Source organism: Anabrus simplex, chromosome 1, assembly GCF_040414725.1.
Source record: "Anabrus simplex isolate iqAnaSimp1 chromosome 1, ASM4041472v1, whole genome shotgun sequence".
NCBI classification, from domain to species: Eukaryota; Metazoa; Arthropoda; class Insecta; order Orthoptera; family Tettigoniidae; genus Anabrus; species Anabrus simplex.
The window spans coordinates 94,398,613-94,416,201 of record NC_090265.1 but is presented as its reverse complement, the minus strand read 5'-3'; the positions used below and the strand labels follow the sequence as shown (position 1 = coordinate 94,416,201).

Below are 17,589 nucleotides of genomic sequence, written 5' to 3'. Positions count from 1 at the left end.
CTCCGGGAGGAACAGTAGTGAGTACAGGCATGAAGAAAATCAAGTGGCAAGAAAAAATTAAAGTGGCAACCTGGAACGTGAGAACAATGAGCCAAGGAGGAAAAATACATAATACGATTAAAGAAATGGATAGGATGGAGTTAGATATACAGTGAAACTCGGTTAAGAAGTTCCCGCATAAGAAGTTTTCCCGCCTAAGAAGTGTGATATTCTTGGTCCCTTGATCAGTTGCATTAAGATATATGTATATTTTTCCCGTTTAAAGTGTTCTGTTGTAAATATATTTCCCGCTTAAACAGTTCAGATTTTAGAGCCCCTTGAGATAGAAAACGTCCGCCCAAAGCAGCCCGTGGTTAGAACCCTCCAGTCTCCGCGCAAGTTGCACCCTGTATTAGACCGTTTGCGCGCTCGCGGTGTGTGTCTGGTGTCACGGAACATGTGCGGGCCTGCCACGGCCATATGACGTCACGCTATGACAACACGGACAGCAGATGCTCACTCTCGACTTGTGGAATCGAATCGAACCCATCAGTCAAAATTTCCACTCCACCGTTCCATCTAGCGGAATAAAATCGTACGGGAGTCTACGTAAGAAACATAAAGTACGCAATGGATGATTTGATAAAACTTTAATGCAGTAATTTGCGGGCCGCGACAGGGTGAAGTCATTAATCGAGGTGGCCTAAACATTAAAAACCGTAAAGTGCATTTGTCCACAACATTACTGTTAACCTACCACAAAACTGAATTTTCTAACCTATCTGATTTTTCATTCCCTTGCTTATTTCCTTCCAGCCATTCAGTCTTACGTTGTTGCAATAATACTTATGGGCCTTGCCGTAGAGGAAATTACGTTTTTGAACTAAACTGATAAGATTTTCCGTGTCTATTATTAGTTTGGTGAATAAAAACAACTTCGCGACTCTATGCAGGAAACAGCCGCTTTGCCAGCAGCCAGCTGATACACATGCCGCCAAACAGCCGGCCGAAAGATCCCGATCGTTTACGAAGTTGAACGAATGTTGATAGCCAACTGGGTGTTGAGGGAGGCACACATAGGCATTGCAATACCACGTGTTGGCATAAAATTGAAAGTTATTTTTAATTTTACCTTTATACGAGCTAAACATTGTATTATCGTATCACTCGTACTTATTACATCGCATTATTAGAACGTAGCACAAGGATGAGGAGACATGAAATAAAATTCTCGCGGGGAAAGAAACTGTTTACGTTTAGATGTGCTAGCGTTGCTACTGCGCCTTTATCTCTCCCATGTAATACCCCAGATACATTTCCATGCACTAATTTCTGCAACTTCGAACCTGTGTTTTTTTTCTTCATTACCTATAGCATGAAGAGGATTGAAGCGGGAAAATAAACTCAATACTGGCTTGGCCATGCGGTACTTGTGAAACAGCCAGAAACTACGCCCGTTGCCGTGACAACCAGTAGGAATGCAGGGGCGATTTAGGCCTAGGTTCTAAGAATCTCTTAAGAGTAAGTTGCTAGATTTCCCATTTGCTGCCGTTATCCTTGAAGCAGGTGTCAGAGGTGTGAGGAAGATAGAAAGCACATGCTAACAAACTGTAGTACATGTCTTGTCTTTGTTTCTTGTAAGCCTAAGCTACGAATTGCCAAGCATAGTGTAGCATCGTAATTAGTATGAATAGGAGTCGGTGAAGTTAGTTGTACTTGTAATATCAACGTACAAGCTTTTTTTAAGTGAAAATGAGCGCAACTCAGAGGAAAGAGATCAAGCGAATGGCACTAACAATAAAAGACAAAGACAAAGTGGAGTTTATTTGCCTTGGCAAAGTAGCTGGGGATGCCGCTGTCTACTTTGAACGGTATTATAGCGAAGAAAGAAGAGATCTCTGCTTCTGCAGGGAATACTTCAGCAAATTGTAAGGAAGTTAAATATGAAAAGTACGATGAAATAGAACAAGTTCTGCTAATACGGTTTAAACAGCAGCGAAGTTTAAACATACCTTTCAGTGGGACTATTATGCAGGAGAAAGCCTAATGCAAATTAAGGGTACCTTTTACCGCGTCGAGCGGGTGGCTGGAACGCTTTAAAAATCGAGCCGGCATCGTTTACAAAGCCGGCCCCGTGGTGTAGGGGTAGCGTGCCTGCCTCTTACACGGAGGCCCCGGGTTCGATTCCCGGCCAAGTCTGGGATTTTTACCTGGACCTGGTTCGAGGTCCACTCAGCCTACGTGATTAGAATTGAGAAGCTATCTGACGGTCAGATAGCGGCCCCGGTCTAGAAAGCCAAGAATAACGGCCGAGAGGATTCGTCGTGCTGACCACACGACACCTCGTAATCTGCAGGCCTTCGGGCTGAGCAGCGGTCGCTTGGTAAACCAAGGCCTTTCAAGGGCTGTAGTGCCATGGGGTTTTTGGTTTTCGTTTACAAAACAATTTGTTGTGAAGCAGAGAGTGTAAGTTCGGAGGAAAGGGAAGTGTGGAAGGACATGATTCTGCCTGCTAAAATAATCAAACCTTGCAACGTTTTTATATAACTTAATATGTTCCCTTCTCTTATCAAATATATTTATAATATGGTATGTTCAATTATTTTACTTTATCTCTAAAAATATTGTCATGATAATCGAATTTTTATATTGTGGCTTTCTGTAAGCAGCTCTTATATATCGGCCTATTTCGGTATTGTTCACAAACAAGGAAATCTGTTGGCTGTGTGTTTCACATGTATTTCGGGTACAGAATAAGTTTTTGGGCATTATCCCTTTTAAGAAGTTTCCAGCTTAAGAAGTTTTTTTTTTGCAGTCCCTTGAAAAACTTCTTAACAGAGTTTCACTGTACTTGGTGTTAGTGAGATGCGATGGCCGAATACGGGAGATGTTTCCATAAATAAACATAGAGTGTTATATTCAGGTAGAGCTGATGGAACGCATGAACATGCAGTCGGTGTAATACTTTCAGCGGAAGTAGCAAGGTGTCTCAAAAGTTTCACACCCGTATCAGCCAGAGTAATGATGTTACAGCTGAGTGCTAGGCCTATTGACATAAACATAATACAAGTGTATGCGCCTACAATGGACAAAGAAGATGAAGAGGTAGAAGAATTCTACGAAAGCATAAATGGGATTTTGAAAAACCTTAACAAACATGATCTGGCAATTGTGATGGGAGATTTCAATGTGAAAGTGGGGGAAGGTAGGACATCAGACATTGTAGGACCGTTTGGACTAGGAGAGAGGAATTCCAGAGGGGATGATCTTTAAAGTTTTGCGATGTCAAATGATTTAGTGATCATGAACACTTGGTTTAAACTCCCACCTAGAAGACTATATACATGGAAGTCTCCAATGGACAAACCCGGGAAATGTGTGAGAAACCAGATTGATTTCATATTGGTAAATAAACGTTTCAGGAATAGTTGCACCGCAGTGAAAACCTATCCTGGTGCAGACGTCAACTCAGATCACACACCACTTGTTGGAGTTTTCAAAGTCAAAATGAAGAAAGTGAAGAGGAAGAACATGCAAAACTACAATTTGAGGAAAATCAAAGACCCAATAATGAAAGAGAACATACAAGTAGAACTTAACTTGAAGATTATCACAGAGGAAAACATCACCAGCAATAATGTCAAATTAGAATTAACTAAAGTACAAAACGCCGTTCAGCAAATAAAAGAGAAGTACATGAAACCAGAGGAGAAAAAGAGAAAGTCATGGATGACAGATGAAATACTGAACCTAATGGAGAAAAGAAGAGTCAATAAACAAAAACCTGCAGAATACAGAAAGATAAATGCAGACATCAGAAGAAAGATCAGGGAGGCAAAAGAAAAAGAAAAAGTGGAGCAATGTGAGGAGATTGAGTTATATCAAAGTAGGTATGACAGCTTCAATGTACACAGGAAAGTAAGAGAAGAAACAGGGAAATACAGGAATGGCACTAGTGGAAAGTTAATAGATGAAGCCGGGAACTTGATGGTGGATTTAGAAGACAAGAAAAAGATCTGGAAAAAATATACAGAAGATTTATTTCGCGACACTAGATGTGCTTTTACACAAAATACAAATGAAATAAGCGGCACAGATATATTAGAAGAAGAAGTTCAAACAGCCATCAATCAGATGAAGGACGGAAAGGCAGTGGGACCAGATAAAGTAGAAGCAGAGTTCTTAAAACTGATGGATGAACATCATGTAAAATGGTTGACCAAAATTTTCAACCGAATTTATGTATCCGGGAATATTCCATCGGAATGGCTCATATCAGAGTTCATCACCTTGCCAAAAAAGCAAAACGCAAAACCAATGTGGAGATTACCGCACAATAAGCTTGATGAGTCATCTCTTGAAAGTGTTCTTGAGTGATAGGCTACACAGAAGAATATACAGACTGTGTGAAGATCAGATAGCCCCTAATCAATTTGGGTTTATTAAAGCAGTAGGTTCGAGAGAAGCCTTGTTCAGTGTGCAGGTCCTCTTTCAGAGATGTAGAGATGTAAATAAGAATGTATTTGCTTGTTTAACAGACTACCAGAAAGCCTTTGACTGTGTAAAACATGAAAAATTGATGGATATTTTGAGAAATATTGGAATGGAGGAAAGAGATCAGCAAATCATCAAGACGCTGTACTGGAATCAAACAGCGGTGTTGCGTGTTGAAGGAGAACACACCGAAGCAGTCAAAATCCTGAGAGGAATGAGGCAAGGATGTATCTTGTCACCTATACTATTTAATTTGTATTCAGAATACATATTTAGAGAAGCCTTGGAAGATATAGAAGAAGGAATTTTGATAAATGGAGTGAGATTAAACAACATCCGGTATGCTGATGATACAATTGTATTTGCTGATACTATCCAAGCGCTACAATCACTAATGGATAGAATTGTAAGAGTCAGCAGCCAATACGGGCTTGAAATAAACACCGCAAAGACAAAACTCATGGTTATAAGTAAGAAAAATATTTCCGGAATAAACTTGGTTATAAATCAAAAGAGTATAGAAAGGGTAAAACAATATACATACCTTGGAACCATAATAAATGAAGACTGGGATTGCTCACAAGAAGTCAAGGTACGCATTGGAAAAGCAAGAAGTGTGTTCCAGAAAATGAGTAATGTGTTTAAAAGCCACAATCTAACTTTAGGGACTAAAATCAGACTTCTGCACTGTTATGTATTTTCTGTTCTTTTATATGGTGTAGAGACATGGACCTTAAATAAAAACACAGAGAAGAAGCTGGAGGCCTTTGAAACATGGCTTTATAGGCAGATCCTGAGAATATCTTGGACCCAGAGAATTACAAACGTGGAAGTAATGAGAAGGATAAACACAACACCTCAGTTTATCAAGATAGTAAAATGCTGAAAGCTGCAGTATCTGGGACATATAATGCGCAACACAGATAGATACAACCTACTCCAAAAAATACTCCAGGGGAAAATCAACAGCAAAAGAGGTCCTGGAAGAAGAAGAATATCTTGGCTTGACAATCTTAGAGGCTGGTGCAATATCTCATCAGTTGAACTGTTCCGCGCTGCCACAAACAAGACGAAAATAGCCATCATGATCGCCAACATCCGAAACGGATAGGCACCGAAAGAAGAAGAAGAATCTGAATTTGAAGTCTTCATGAAATGTAAAGTTTCCTTGCAGTATGTCTTTCACATGGCATACACTCCAATAAATTTCTCATGTAAATGTGCAATTTAAAATAATTACTCGCTAGCTGACGACTGAAAGAGCAATACAGGTTCAAAAATATTCCATAATACAACTCTGAGATATGACTATACGGTATATTCACTACCATATGAGAATGAAGGTTGAGTGGGCAGAGGAGGGGGGCCACAGGCAACTATGCTGGAGGGGAAGGTTGCAAGTAAAACATCAGCCCGGGCAAATTGGTGAGGTTTGCAGTAACGAAGGTTCTAAGAAGGAGGCGAAAGCTGGCTAATAATGGACAAGGAATACAAAATGATCAGGAAGTGGCACTGCGAGAATCTTCTGCTGGCCTACATAACGAACAAAGCATGGGCACAGACAGTCAGCCTCAAGAGAGTAATGAGTAGACACCTGAAAAAAATCGCATTTGCAATAAATGCGAATTTTTTAATCTTGTACTGAATCCAAGCCTACGGTAATTCTAATGTGGAATAAAATAATTCTTACGCATAAATAGAAGTGCGATAAAATGCAAATTGTGACCCTAAAGGCAAAATTAGTATGGCTAAAACAACATATTTAGGCAAAATCGTCACAAATACTCAAAATATGATGCATAAATCTTTCGACCATTCCAATCGATGAAGAATAGACGATCAATTGCTGTTTGCTGACTTCAATCGATATTTACAATGGGAATAGTAAGGGGAATAAGATCTGTATCGATTATTATCGAAATGTAAATCAAGTGTCACGGAAATAAAGAGATAGACGTGGCGTTGTTTTCCTGTTGTTTAAAATTGTAACTAGTGAAGAGTAGAAAGTCGAGCGATCGTTTAGGTTATGGGGTGCACGACAAAAGACTGCGCATGAAAGGGCTCAGCAATATGCAAAGGATGCTTTATATGCCACAGATTCAGCGACAGTGTTTTGCAACTATTGTAATTGCCGAGTTGGGTGGGAATAAAAAGATAGTATTGTGAAACATGTTAAATCTGAAAATCACGTGATAGTGACGCAAAAACGAAAGTTCGACCCCTGCTGCTAGTATGTCTCAAAGAAAACAATATCCTGTGTTTACACAGTTAGATAGTTGTAAACGACGAAAAATTTCCAGAGATAACTTCTCGAAACACACAGTTGAAATATTTGCCAAAGCATATATACATCTGGTAAAGGTGGAAAGCAAAGAGGTAAGAGCTTGGATTACTGAGTTTTCAAATGAAGAGCTGCCATGTCTGAGAACTCTACGTGAAGTATATTTACCGGCTAAGTTTCGATTTAATTGATTGGGTACGGTTTACGTATTACGACATCGAAACCACGGGCAAAATTGAAGGATACAGAATATGAGTGCGATTTCCATATCAAACTATCTTACCTGTACCCAATTGATCCAGTAATTTTAAATTATTTTGTTATAATTTGAGGCTTTCTTCCTTTCGAGAAGTTGCAACTGACCACCAGAAAAGAACAGCAGAGGCTCTAGTGGGGAAGAACATCAACATACTCTGTGATAAAACTACAGATAGAATGGGTCGTTGTGTTTTTATCATCATATTTCAAGTCCCAGCCGGATCGAAAAGAGAGCTGCATGCTGTTTCTGTGAACTATCTTGATGCAGGAAATGCTACAAACTGCTCTCGTGCTGATTTAGAAGGTCTGCGCAGTTGTACTGTAACATTTGATGCAGTTAAAGTGTTGCCTACTCTGCAATTGTTCTCTCCCGCCCCACCTACCCATATCTTGACAACATGGTTGACAAATTGATCGTTTCTCCTCACATACTTCGCGTGGCTGATGGTCGTTGATCAAAAAGTTGATTGTAGTATAAAAGACAAGACCAGAATCTTTAACCCGTTCATTGAAGACGATGTCAACTTTTCTTTCTGAACCATCTGCAAGCAGGCATCATACTTATTAGTACGCCACAAGGCTGTCGCATTTTCGTAGGCTGTGAGCAAGCATTGAGCGCACTCTGTTGTGATGATCGATTCTTAAAAGTTTCCTCACTACGGCAGGAACCTAGCAAGTGGGCTAAATTTTCACGCTCATTCGCATCTTTTGCAGTGGATAGTGATAAGTAAGGATTCCCATAGTGGGTAGTACCTCTAGGGGAAGCGCTGAGAGGTGGGGAGCTGCAGGGAACCTCGATAGAAGGCAAAATTTATGAATATTTATGAAGATTTTTGATTACAGAAAGTGACTTATGCTTGCTTTTTTTTTTTTTTTTTTTTTTTCACTAGTTGCTTTCCGCCGCACCGACACAGATAGGTCTTAAGCGATGATGGGACAGGAAAGGCCTAGGAATGGGAAGGAAGCGGCCATGGCCTTAATTAAGGTACAGCCACAGCATTTGCCTGGTGTGAAAATGGGAAACCACAGAAAACCATCTTCAGGGCTGCCGACAGTGGGGTTCGACCTTGTGTTATGAAACATTAAGTGTGGTCATAGGGGATCATTTAATACATGTACAGTGCAGGGCACATAAGATCAGCTTGGTTGGCAACAGTTGGGTTGCAGTGATGACAGATGGTAAAGTCTGCATTTTTGAACACAAGAAAGCGAAAGTATAATTATTTACAATTCTTGACATCAAAGTATGGTGTTTCAAAAGAAGCAAACCTTTTTCCTGCACCTGTCATAACCCGATGGAATAGCTAGTGTCAGGCTGTCTTCTATTCGAGTGCTTACTTTACTGATATTGTTACATTTTTCAAGATGTCTGACATGAAAAGACATCAACAACTGTGGAATTAAGTACCTGACTGATCAGTGTGACCGAGAAGTGAATAGGTTTCACTCCCACATGGTTTTTTTTTCACAGATCATGCAGATGGATTGGCTGACCTTCCTGAACTTGAAGGGTCTCTGTGTCCTATCTCTCATATCTTTTACCCCAAACTGCATAACCTTGACACCAGTTTTACCTTCATTTGTGAGGGAAATTTTTATGCAGCAACTAATGATTCTTTGATTAAGCTCACTCCTCTACAGCAGGCTGCATTAGACACATATTTGTCAAAGCTGCTCATTCTTCACTTTGCAAGCTAGCCACATTGAAAGCTAAAGACCCCAACCATAAGCATTTTGTGTCAATTTCTCAAGCTTTGTATCCAAAAAATATAATTTTGAATTACACTGATAAATTAGATGAGCTTGAGAAATCGTTTGGAGTAACAGATCTCTCACAAAACGATATCTGGTCTGGTTACTGTTCTCTGAAACATGCAATTCAAACCCGGATGAAAGAAAGTGAAATATGTGATGTCATGCTTGCATTAACTGCAGTTCAGACAGAGTTCAGCATTGAGTTGTTGTGGACCCCAACGAACAATGTAGATAGCAAGCGCGTGTTGTCTCATTACAACACAGTGGTTACAGATAGACGGTGCAATTTGAAAAAAAGCAATGCCAAAGTACTGACAATGCTTTTGTTTGAACAATGAATTTGTACTGTGTGTAAACCAAGGACAATAGCTGCACTTCATAAACTTGGAATCGTTAAAATTAATAATACCATGTCATTATTTTAACTTTGTAAATAAATGCTAATTTTGGAAAAATAGGTGCTAATTTTTAAACAAATAGATGCTAATTTTTCAGGTCCCTAGTAATGAGTCGCTCAGAAGTGCTTCAGTAGTGAGTAAGATAGTCTTGATTAAGGGAAGTGTAGTGAACTGCTCTGTGAACAAGGATGCGTTGTGAGATGCCATGTTGGAGAGTGGAAGTTCGATGTTGCCGAGCACTGTGTGTTCAATTGCATTCGTAAATTCTAACTCAAATATGAAAATAGCAGTTTAATAAATATAGTCAATAAAAGAAACAAAAAAAAAACATGCAATATCTCTAAGTAGTGACGCTAGTTTTAAGGAATTCAGGTGATAACATCCAGATTCAAACCCCTCTGTAGGCAGCCCTGAAAATGGGTTTTTTGCAGTTTCCTATTTTCACACCAGGCTGCACTTAACCCTAGAATCATAATGTTCCTACAGTGTAACACTAATCATAAACTTTCGCCTGTCTGACTACCAACAACAAAAGCATTTTAATAAGCATAAACCCAACATTTTATACACAATACAGAATATTATACTTGAAACTATCACACGCAGTGATGACAATACACTCTAGTCGGTTTTTCTTCAATAGGTGCATTCAGTGCACTGTTTTGCCTGGTGATCAAGACGCATGTGCCTTCGGCATGTCTTACAAAAGAATTGGGTCATTCTTCTTTTCTTTGAGGGACAAAACGCACACATTTTTCTTCTTTCAGCAGTATCTGGTTGAGGCTCTTCAGAAATGCCATCTTTTCCAAGAATTTCAGCGATGGTCCTCTTCAGGCTGCGCCTCAAAGTTGGTGTCTAAAGTCTCTCTTGAAGCTTTGGAGCCATTAGCATTTTGAATATATCCTTTGCAAACTCTTGCCTTGAAAGTGGCTTTTGGCCTTTTTGAACCATCATTATGCACATAAATTATGTATCCACTGACAAGTGATGTATTAATCATACTATAAAAGATATACATAGGCCATCTTCTCATTTTTCTTGAAGAGGACATCACTGTTGACATTTCATCGAAAGTGTCCACGGCACCTTTGGTCTCATTGTAGTCTTCCGCCATATCTGGTTTCCCACTGGCTCCTATTGTTTCTACTTCATGGCGTGTAGAAAGGAGGGTTACATTATTGTTTGGTTTTCCTTTATAGGATACTTTCTACCATCATAACAAAACGTGGAGGACCCATGCTTTCTTCCTTTGACTGTTTTCATCTCTGGCGGTATCTGTGGCTTGTCTTTTCTCATTGTTTCAATGCTTGTCAGGTTATGGTCACAATGCAGAGAATCGGCCAGATGAACGGCGGTGAATCAATTGTCAGTGGTAATATTTCTGTTTGATCCATGTATTGGCCAGGTAATTTCATTCACGAAATACATGGCCAAAGGGAGATTTGTTGGATTAGTACCTTTACCAAGGTACGGGATCGCACTGAGCATGTACTTCATTTTAACATCACATAACAAAACTATTTTTATTCCATATTTATTGGGCTTTTGGGCATATACATGCGAAATGGACAGCAGCCTTGAAATGCGATCAGATGTTCATCGACTGTCAAGAACCCTCCTGGAATATAGTTACGAGTGCAGGCTGAAACAAACTTATCCCAAAGCTCACGTATAGGTGCAAACATATCATGTTCACAACGCAAAGGTCTGGTTGTCTTGTCGTCAAATCTAAGACTGTTTCTGAGAAAGTCAAAACAGTCTTTTGACATGCAAGATACATATGTAATAGAGTTTGAAGGATGTTCCACCATTCAACACATTGTAAAATATATTAAATTTATTGGGCAAAGACCGGTTTCGACTCCCTTGGAGTCATCATCAGTTCTTGTTGAATATTAAATCAAAAGGAATCTGATAACAATCATCATTAGGGTTGCCTACATACAACTCGATTGGTTGACATAAGACATATTTATTTATAGGAGACAACAGTAAATGATGAGGCAAAAGTGGAAAGTCCAATAGATGCTTTCATTTTATTTTTTTCTGATGATATGCTAAACCAAAGGCTCACACCGAAATCACTGATAAAAATAAAAAATACATATTTATTAATTTATTATATTTAGTATATATTATATTTATTTCTTTCTTCTTCTTCTTCTTCTTCTTCTTGCGTTCTGGCCTTCTAAAGACCATGTTACAATTTCAATTCTTCCACCTTAGTTGTTCTTTCCTTTTCTTCCAGTATTCTTTAATTGTTTCACTGTGCTTCATTTTCCTGTCTTCAGCCCACTTTGTGGCTGTTTTCTTTTCCTTCCTCCCTTGGAATCCTTCCATTTGTAAGATTTTCTTCCTAAAAATATTTCTTTCCAATAATTCTTCTCGTATGTTGTTCCTTTCCAGGTCTTTCTTGACTTCTTGAATCCAGGTGGTGGTTGATTTCTTTTCCCAAAAGTACTTGAAGATTCGTTTAGTTAGTCTATTGTCATCCATTCTGTAAATATTTTTCTTATTGTTTCTGATATGTTTTCTATGTTCTAGTAAATTTCATTGTTGCTTCTTAATTTCCAAAACTCTGCAATTCTTAGATGACCTATTATTTTCCTTATAATTCTTCTAATATTTCTAATTTATCAAGCTTGCAGTTCGGTGCTAGACATTCACTGGCATACAGGCATTCTGGTTTCACTACTATTCTGTAGTGCTTTATTTTAAGTTTTGTTGATAAGCACTTTTTGTTGTAAGTATTCTTAGTTATACTGTAAGCTCTTTCCATCTTTTGTATCCTCTCCTTTATGGCAGATTTTTCTAAACCATTTTCTTGAATTGTCTCACCCAAATATTTGAATTTCTTTACCTTTTCTATTTGCCCGATATCTGTTACTAAAAACTTTGGGGCACTTTTTATATTCGTCAAAAATTTTCTTTTCTCGGCAGAGATTCTCAAGCCTGTCATGTTGGCTGCCTTTTCAAGAAGATTGACTTGCATTGCAGCATCTGTAAGGTTTTCTGAAAGTATGGCAAAGTCATCTGCAAATGCTAGGCAATTTATTGCAACACCTTTGTTCTTTTTCTCCAGCACGAGTGGCAATATTTTGGATTCTCTCAGTTTTTCATTCCATATTCTTAAAATTTTCTCCATGACACAGTTGAAAAGGAGTGGGGATAAACCATTGCCCTGCCTGACACCTGTATTTATTTTGAAAGGTCGAGATATTTCACCCATAAATTTTACTTTCGAGATAGTGTCTGTAATGGTTTTACGAATTAGGTTTGCCAATTTCATTTTAACTCCAAATCCACGGAGTACTTTATCTAGGGTTTCCCTATCAACAGAGTCAAAAGCTTTTTTAAAGTCAATAAATGTTACAGCTATGTCTTTGGAGTTATCTGCGTCGAATTATAGATTTCAGGTTGAAAATCTGTTGGGAGCAAGATCTTCCCTCTCAAAATTCTGGACCAATACTTCAATGCAGGTTTGAATCTTAATGACATTTCTGAGAAACCAAGAGTATTGTTTAATTTTTTGATAGTATTTTTCAGACTTAAAAAAGTGTCCAATAGCAAATTAGTTTTTCATAACATACAAAAAAACGTTCTCACGCCATGCCCTCTCGCCGCATTGCCCTGCATAATTCCCCTCCCTCTTCCCTCCTTCCTTTATTGCCATTGGCTCCGGGCCCCTCCTACTCCTCAGTGCCTCCCCTGTTTTGCTTCCCCCTCCCTTCCCCTCCAACGCGGGTGCATTGGTCACGGTGTCTTGCGGCTCTCAGTGTCTTCCCTAACGTCTAATAAGACATAATAATTACGCTCCCAGAGGTGAGTCTCTTATTCACGTAAAAAATTTCACAACAAGATTTTAAAAAAAAGCCTTTCTTGATATTATTTTCTTTTTTATTTGCTTCAGGTCCTAGTTTGAACAGAGAACAGTACCCTGGAAACACGGCGTCCGCCAATAATTTTCATCAAAAAGATCTTGTTATCTAATACTTAAAGAAAGCGGCTATGTTAGAGAAGACATATGTTTTATCACGTAAAATAGGAAGTTACATCTTTTGACTGGTTGTGTTATTTTAATAACAGACATTTTTAACCAATAGAAAAATTGTTTCTTAATTCTTGCACTGGTTACTCTAATACTCAGTGAATGTTTAGCAAGTAAACCTTTTACACATATGTTCTTACAAAATTAAACATTATGCTCTTGGACTTTTATAATAGTGAAACATTGGTTTTTCTCTGCACATGGTTTAATGTTTTTAGATTCAGAGGACTTTTATCAAGAGGACGTATATTCATAGTTTTAAGACAGTTGGTGCTATTTTTTAAGTTTAAGTCATAGGTTAATGTTTATGGATCCCGTTTTTAATTAGGTCTTGCCAGTTCTGTAAAATTTGTATGTACTTTATGCATTGTTTATTGTAACTTTGTCAATGTATATTTTTCTTATTTTTGGCTGATGATGATGCACACCAGCATCGAAACCGGTACCGAATATAATAAAATGTTATAATTTTTCTTATAACGTTATATGGTATTGAATAGGTGGACCTCTCTTGTTTCCATTAGACAATTTTACCATATATTTATTATGATGTCTTGTCAACCAATAGAGTTGTATGTAGGCAACCCTAATGATGATTGTTACCAAATTCCCCTAGATTTAATATTCAACAAGAACTGATGATGACTTCAAGGGAGTTTAAACCGGTCTTCGCCCAATAAATTTAATATATTTTACAATGTGTTGAATGGTGGAACATCCCTCAAACTCTATTACATTAGTTATACGTCAACACGGAAATGAAAATCATAACCTACGAATGCAAGATACATAGCGTGATCCACTGAAACTAGAGTCAAATAATGCTTTAGAGTTCACATGGTTACTTTCCTGAGCAGCTGACAGTACTAATAGACCCATGAGAAATTTCATTTTTACTAAATTAGTCGTGCAATTGGTTGAGGTTATATTTCTGTATTTTTTATTTTTATCAGTGATTTCAGTATTGGTGTGAGCCTTTGGTTTAGCATATCAAACCCAACCAAACCCCATGGCACTACAGCCCTTGAAGGACCTTGGCCTACCAAGCGACCGCCGCTCAGCCCGAAGGCCTGCAGATTACGAGGTGTCGTGTGGTTAGCACATGAATCCTCTCGGCCGTTATTCTTGCCTTTCGAGACCGGGGCCGCTATCTCACCGTCAGATAGCTCCTCAATTCTAATCACGTAGGCTGAGTGGACCTCGATCCAGCCCTCAGGTCCAGGTAAAAAACCCTGACCTGGCCGGGAATCGAACCCGGGGCCTCCGGGTAAGAGCCAGGCACGCTACCCCTACACCACGGGGCCGGCACTGGTTTAGCATATCATCAGAAAAAATAAAATGAAAGCATCTATTGGACTTTCCACTTTTGCCCCATCATTTACTGTTGTCTCCTATAAATAATATTTCGAGCTGGTGTTCGGCTTCCAGCCCTTTGTGGCTTTTTTGCGGACCACTTATGACCGTCTCGTCACCTGAGAATTGTTTTCCTTGGAACAATTATATTTGGGTGGCTACTGTTCTTTCTATCATTATCGTTATCACTGTCAGATTCCGAATGTTGATTACTATTACTTGCCTGATGTGCGCCCTGAGATGAAGTTTGAAATTCACTTGCTGATTGGTCGCTTTCATCTTCTGAACTGTTGAGCAAATAAGGTAGGGTCGGCATCACTGACCAATGCAATGATTCTTCTACAACATCTTCAACTTCACTTACATCACTTTCATTTCCACTAATGTTTCCTGAAGAGAGTCACTCTCTGTCTAATTCAGAAAGAACTGCTGCTATCAATTCATCATCGTGCGACAGATTTTCCATTTCAGTATCCTATTAACCCCTTGAAGGTCACGGTGCAATATATTGCGTGTAGCGGTAAGTGCCGCTGTGGTTACGGCGCAATATATTGCGTGTCGTAATTTGAAGTGATATATCTTCGTAACTGTATGTCTTTGGACAACGATTGAAAAACGGATAGCTCCCTAGATCTGTTGGCTATATTTTGAAGTTGTTAGGTTATTGTTATCACCACGGGGAGTGCTGGAAATGAAATGTTTTTAAGCGCATGTCTTCAGCTTAAGCGAGTCAATTGCAAACAGTTGAACATGGCTGCACGAAGTCGAGCTGACTTGCTTACAAGCGACGATACAGTTCGTGAAATTCTTATGAATACTGAAAGTGATTGCTCAGTATTTGAAGACTGTAAAGAAGATGATGTAGGAGGTGTATCTGGAAATAATTCAAGTGGCGAAGACTTCAATGAAAGTGAGGATGAGAACTTACAGGTGCCACGTCCGAAGCGAACTAACGTAACTAAAGCGCCTAGTAATCACAGAGTTTGGGAAGACGAGACTATAACTAACCAATTCATGCCAACTGCTTTAGCTTCGATGGCAGTAAGTCAGGAATTCAGAATGTTTCGCTGACGAAAAATTCTTCAAAAATTGACATTTTCAAAAAAAATTGTTGTCCGCCTCTGTGGTGTAGTGGTTAGTGTGATTAGCTGCCACCCCTAGAGGCCCGGGTTCAATTCCCGGCTCTGCCATGAAATTTGAAAAGTGGTACGAGGGCTGGAACGGGGTCCACTCAGCCTCGGGAGGTCAACTGAGTAGAGGTGGGTTCGATTCCCACCTCAGCCATCTAAGTGGTTTTCCGTGGTTTCCCAATTCTCCTCCAGGCAAATGCCGGGATGGTACCTAACTTAAGGCCCCGGTCGCTTCCTTCCCTCTTCCTTGCCTATCCTTTCCAATCTTCCCATCCCCCACCAAGGCCCCTGTTCAGCATATCAGATGAGGCCTCCTGGGTGAGGTACTGGTCTGGTCATTCTCCCCATTGTATCCCCCGACCCAATGTCTCACACTGCCCTTGAGGTGGTAGAGGTGGGGTCCCTCGTTGAGTCCGAGGGAAAAACCAACCCTGGAGGTTAAGCAGATTAAGTAAGCAAGTAAAGAATTGTTCCCTGTACCTTGTTTTGAGGATTATCATACCAAAAAACATTACTAAAAATGACGTTTCACAATTTTTGTGCTCAAACTAGTTGTTTGATGTCTTGTTAACATACTATGTTAAATTCATTCGTTTCATTAAAATATAATGCCTCTTGAGGGTTGTTTTGCAAACATGTGCAATAACCTAAATTTTGGGGTATGCAGTAGACTAAGAAACCTGACTCTCAAAGGGTTAAGCTTACGTATTATGTAAAAAAAAAAAACAAAAAAAAAAAAAACATTACTGTAATGAACCAAATATTCACACTATTTACAGCTATGTACAAATCACAAATACTTTTACAAATCAAACTTTCGTCTCTCAGACGACGGTTACATCACAGTGAACAAACAATGGACCTTTATGCATGAAACCAAGGTCAGCACTGATTGTTGATAGCTGGGGAAGAATAGATGGAGGGGAAAAGCACAGTTCATTAGCGTCTGGAAATTCCCGTGAAAACTACAGGGGTGCATAGTCTGGGAGACTAAAGTTTATGATTCTAGGCTTATTATTTAAGGTCATTGTTGCTTCCTTCCAAATTGTAGCCTTTTCCAATGCTATTGTTAGCCTGAGACATGTTGATTACAGTGCAACAGAAAGTTTTTCTCTTGTCTCTTCAACCTTGTTTATATTACTTCCCTCTTCCCATTCCTCTGTTTTGACTTCTCTCTTCATTTCAATCTTGATTTTATTCTTTTGTTGCACTTGATTCTATTTTTCATTTACATTCCTCCCCAGTCTTTGATTGGTGTGATGACCTTGTATTGTCTATTCTGCAATGCAGAGATGAGTAAACTTAAAAATATCTGACTTGGAGCAAAGATGGTCCCATTAATTCATACTCTGAATACAACAATGCAGGGGTTGAACAAATTTCTCTTCTGAGGACATGGAACGAAGTTTACTCCTTTCACACAACAAAAACTCAGAAGATTAACATGTTTTGTAATATGGGTTGCAGAAGCATCAATCTAAATACTGCAGAAATCGAACTCCATTGTCGGCAGCCCCAAAGATGGTTTTCCATCGTTTCCCATTTTCACACAGGCAAATGCTGGAGCTGTACCTTAATTAAGGCCACGGTCACTTCCTTCTCAATCCTAGGCCTTTCCTGTCCCATCGTCGCCATAAAACCTATGTGTGTCGGTGCGACGTAAAGCAACTAGCAAAACAAAAAACCCTGCAGAATAGCTTAGTGAACCACAAGCTTCAATGAAATTATTTTTATTTACTTTTGTTTAAATTTAAGTAGTTAATTTTCCAAAATGGCCAGCAGGCGACAGCACAAAGTACCACGATTGATGTAGTGAAGACCCAAAGCATAACTGAATACAATAGAACAAGGGGGTCCTTAAAAACACATTTTAAGCCGGTACAATTCGAAAAA

At 39.1% G+C, this 17,589-nt stretch overlaps 1 protein-coding gene across 1 annotated transcript in view; it reads right to left on the bottom strand.

Moving 5' to 3' along the window:
- SMC3 (structural maintenance of chromosomes 3) overlaps positions 1 to 17,589 on the bottom strand; it is a 311,725-nt gene that overhangs the window by 98,059 nt on the left and 196,077 nt on the right. The window lies entirely within an intron of this gene.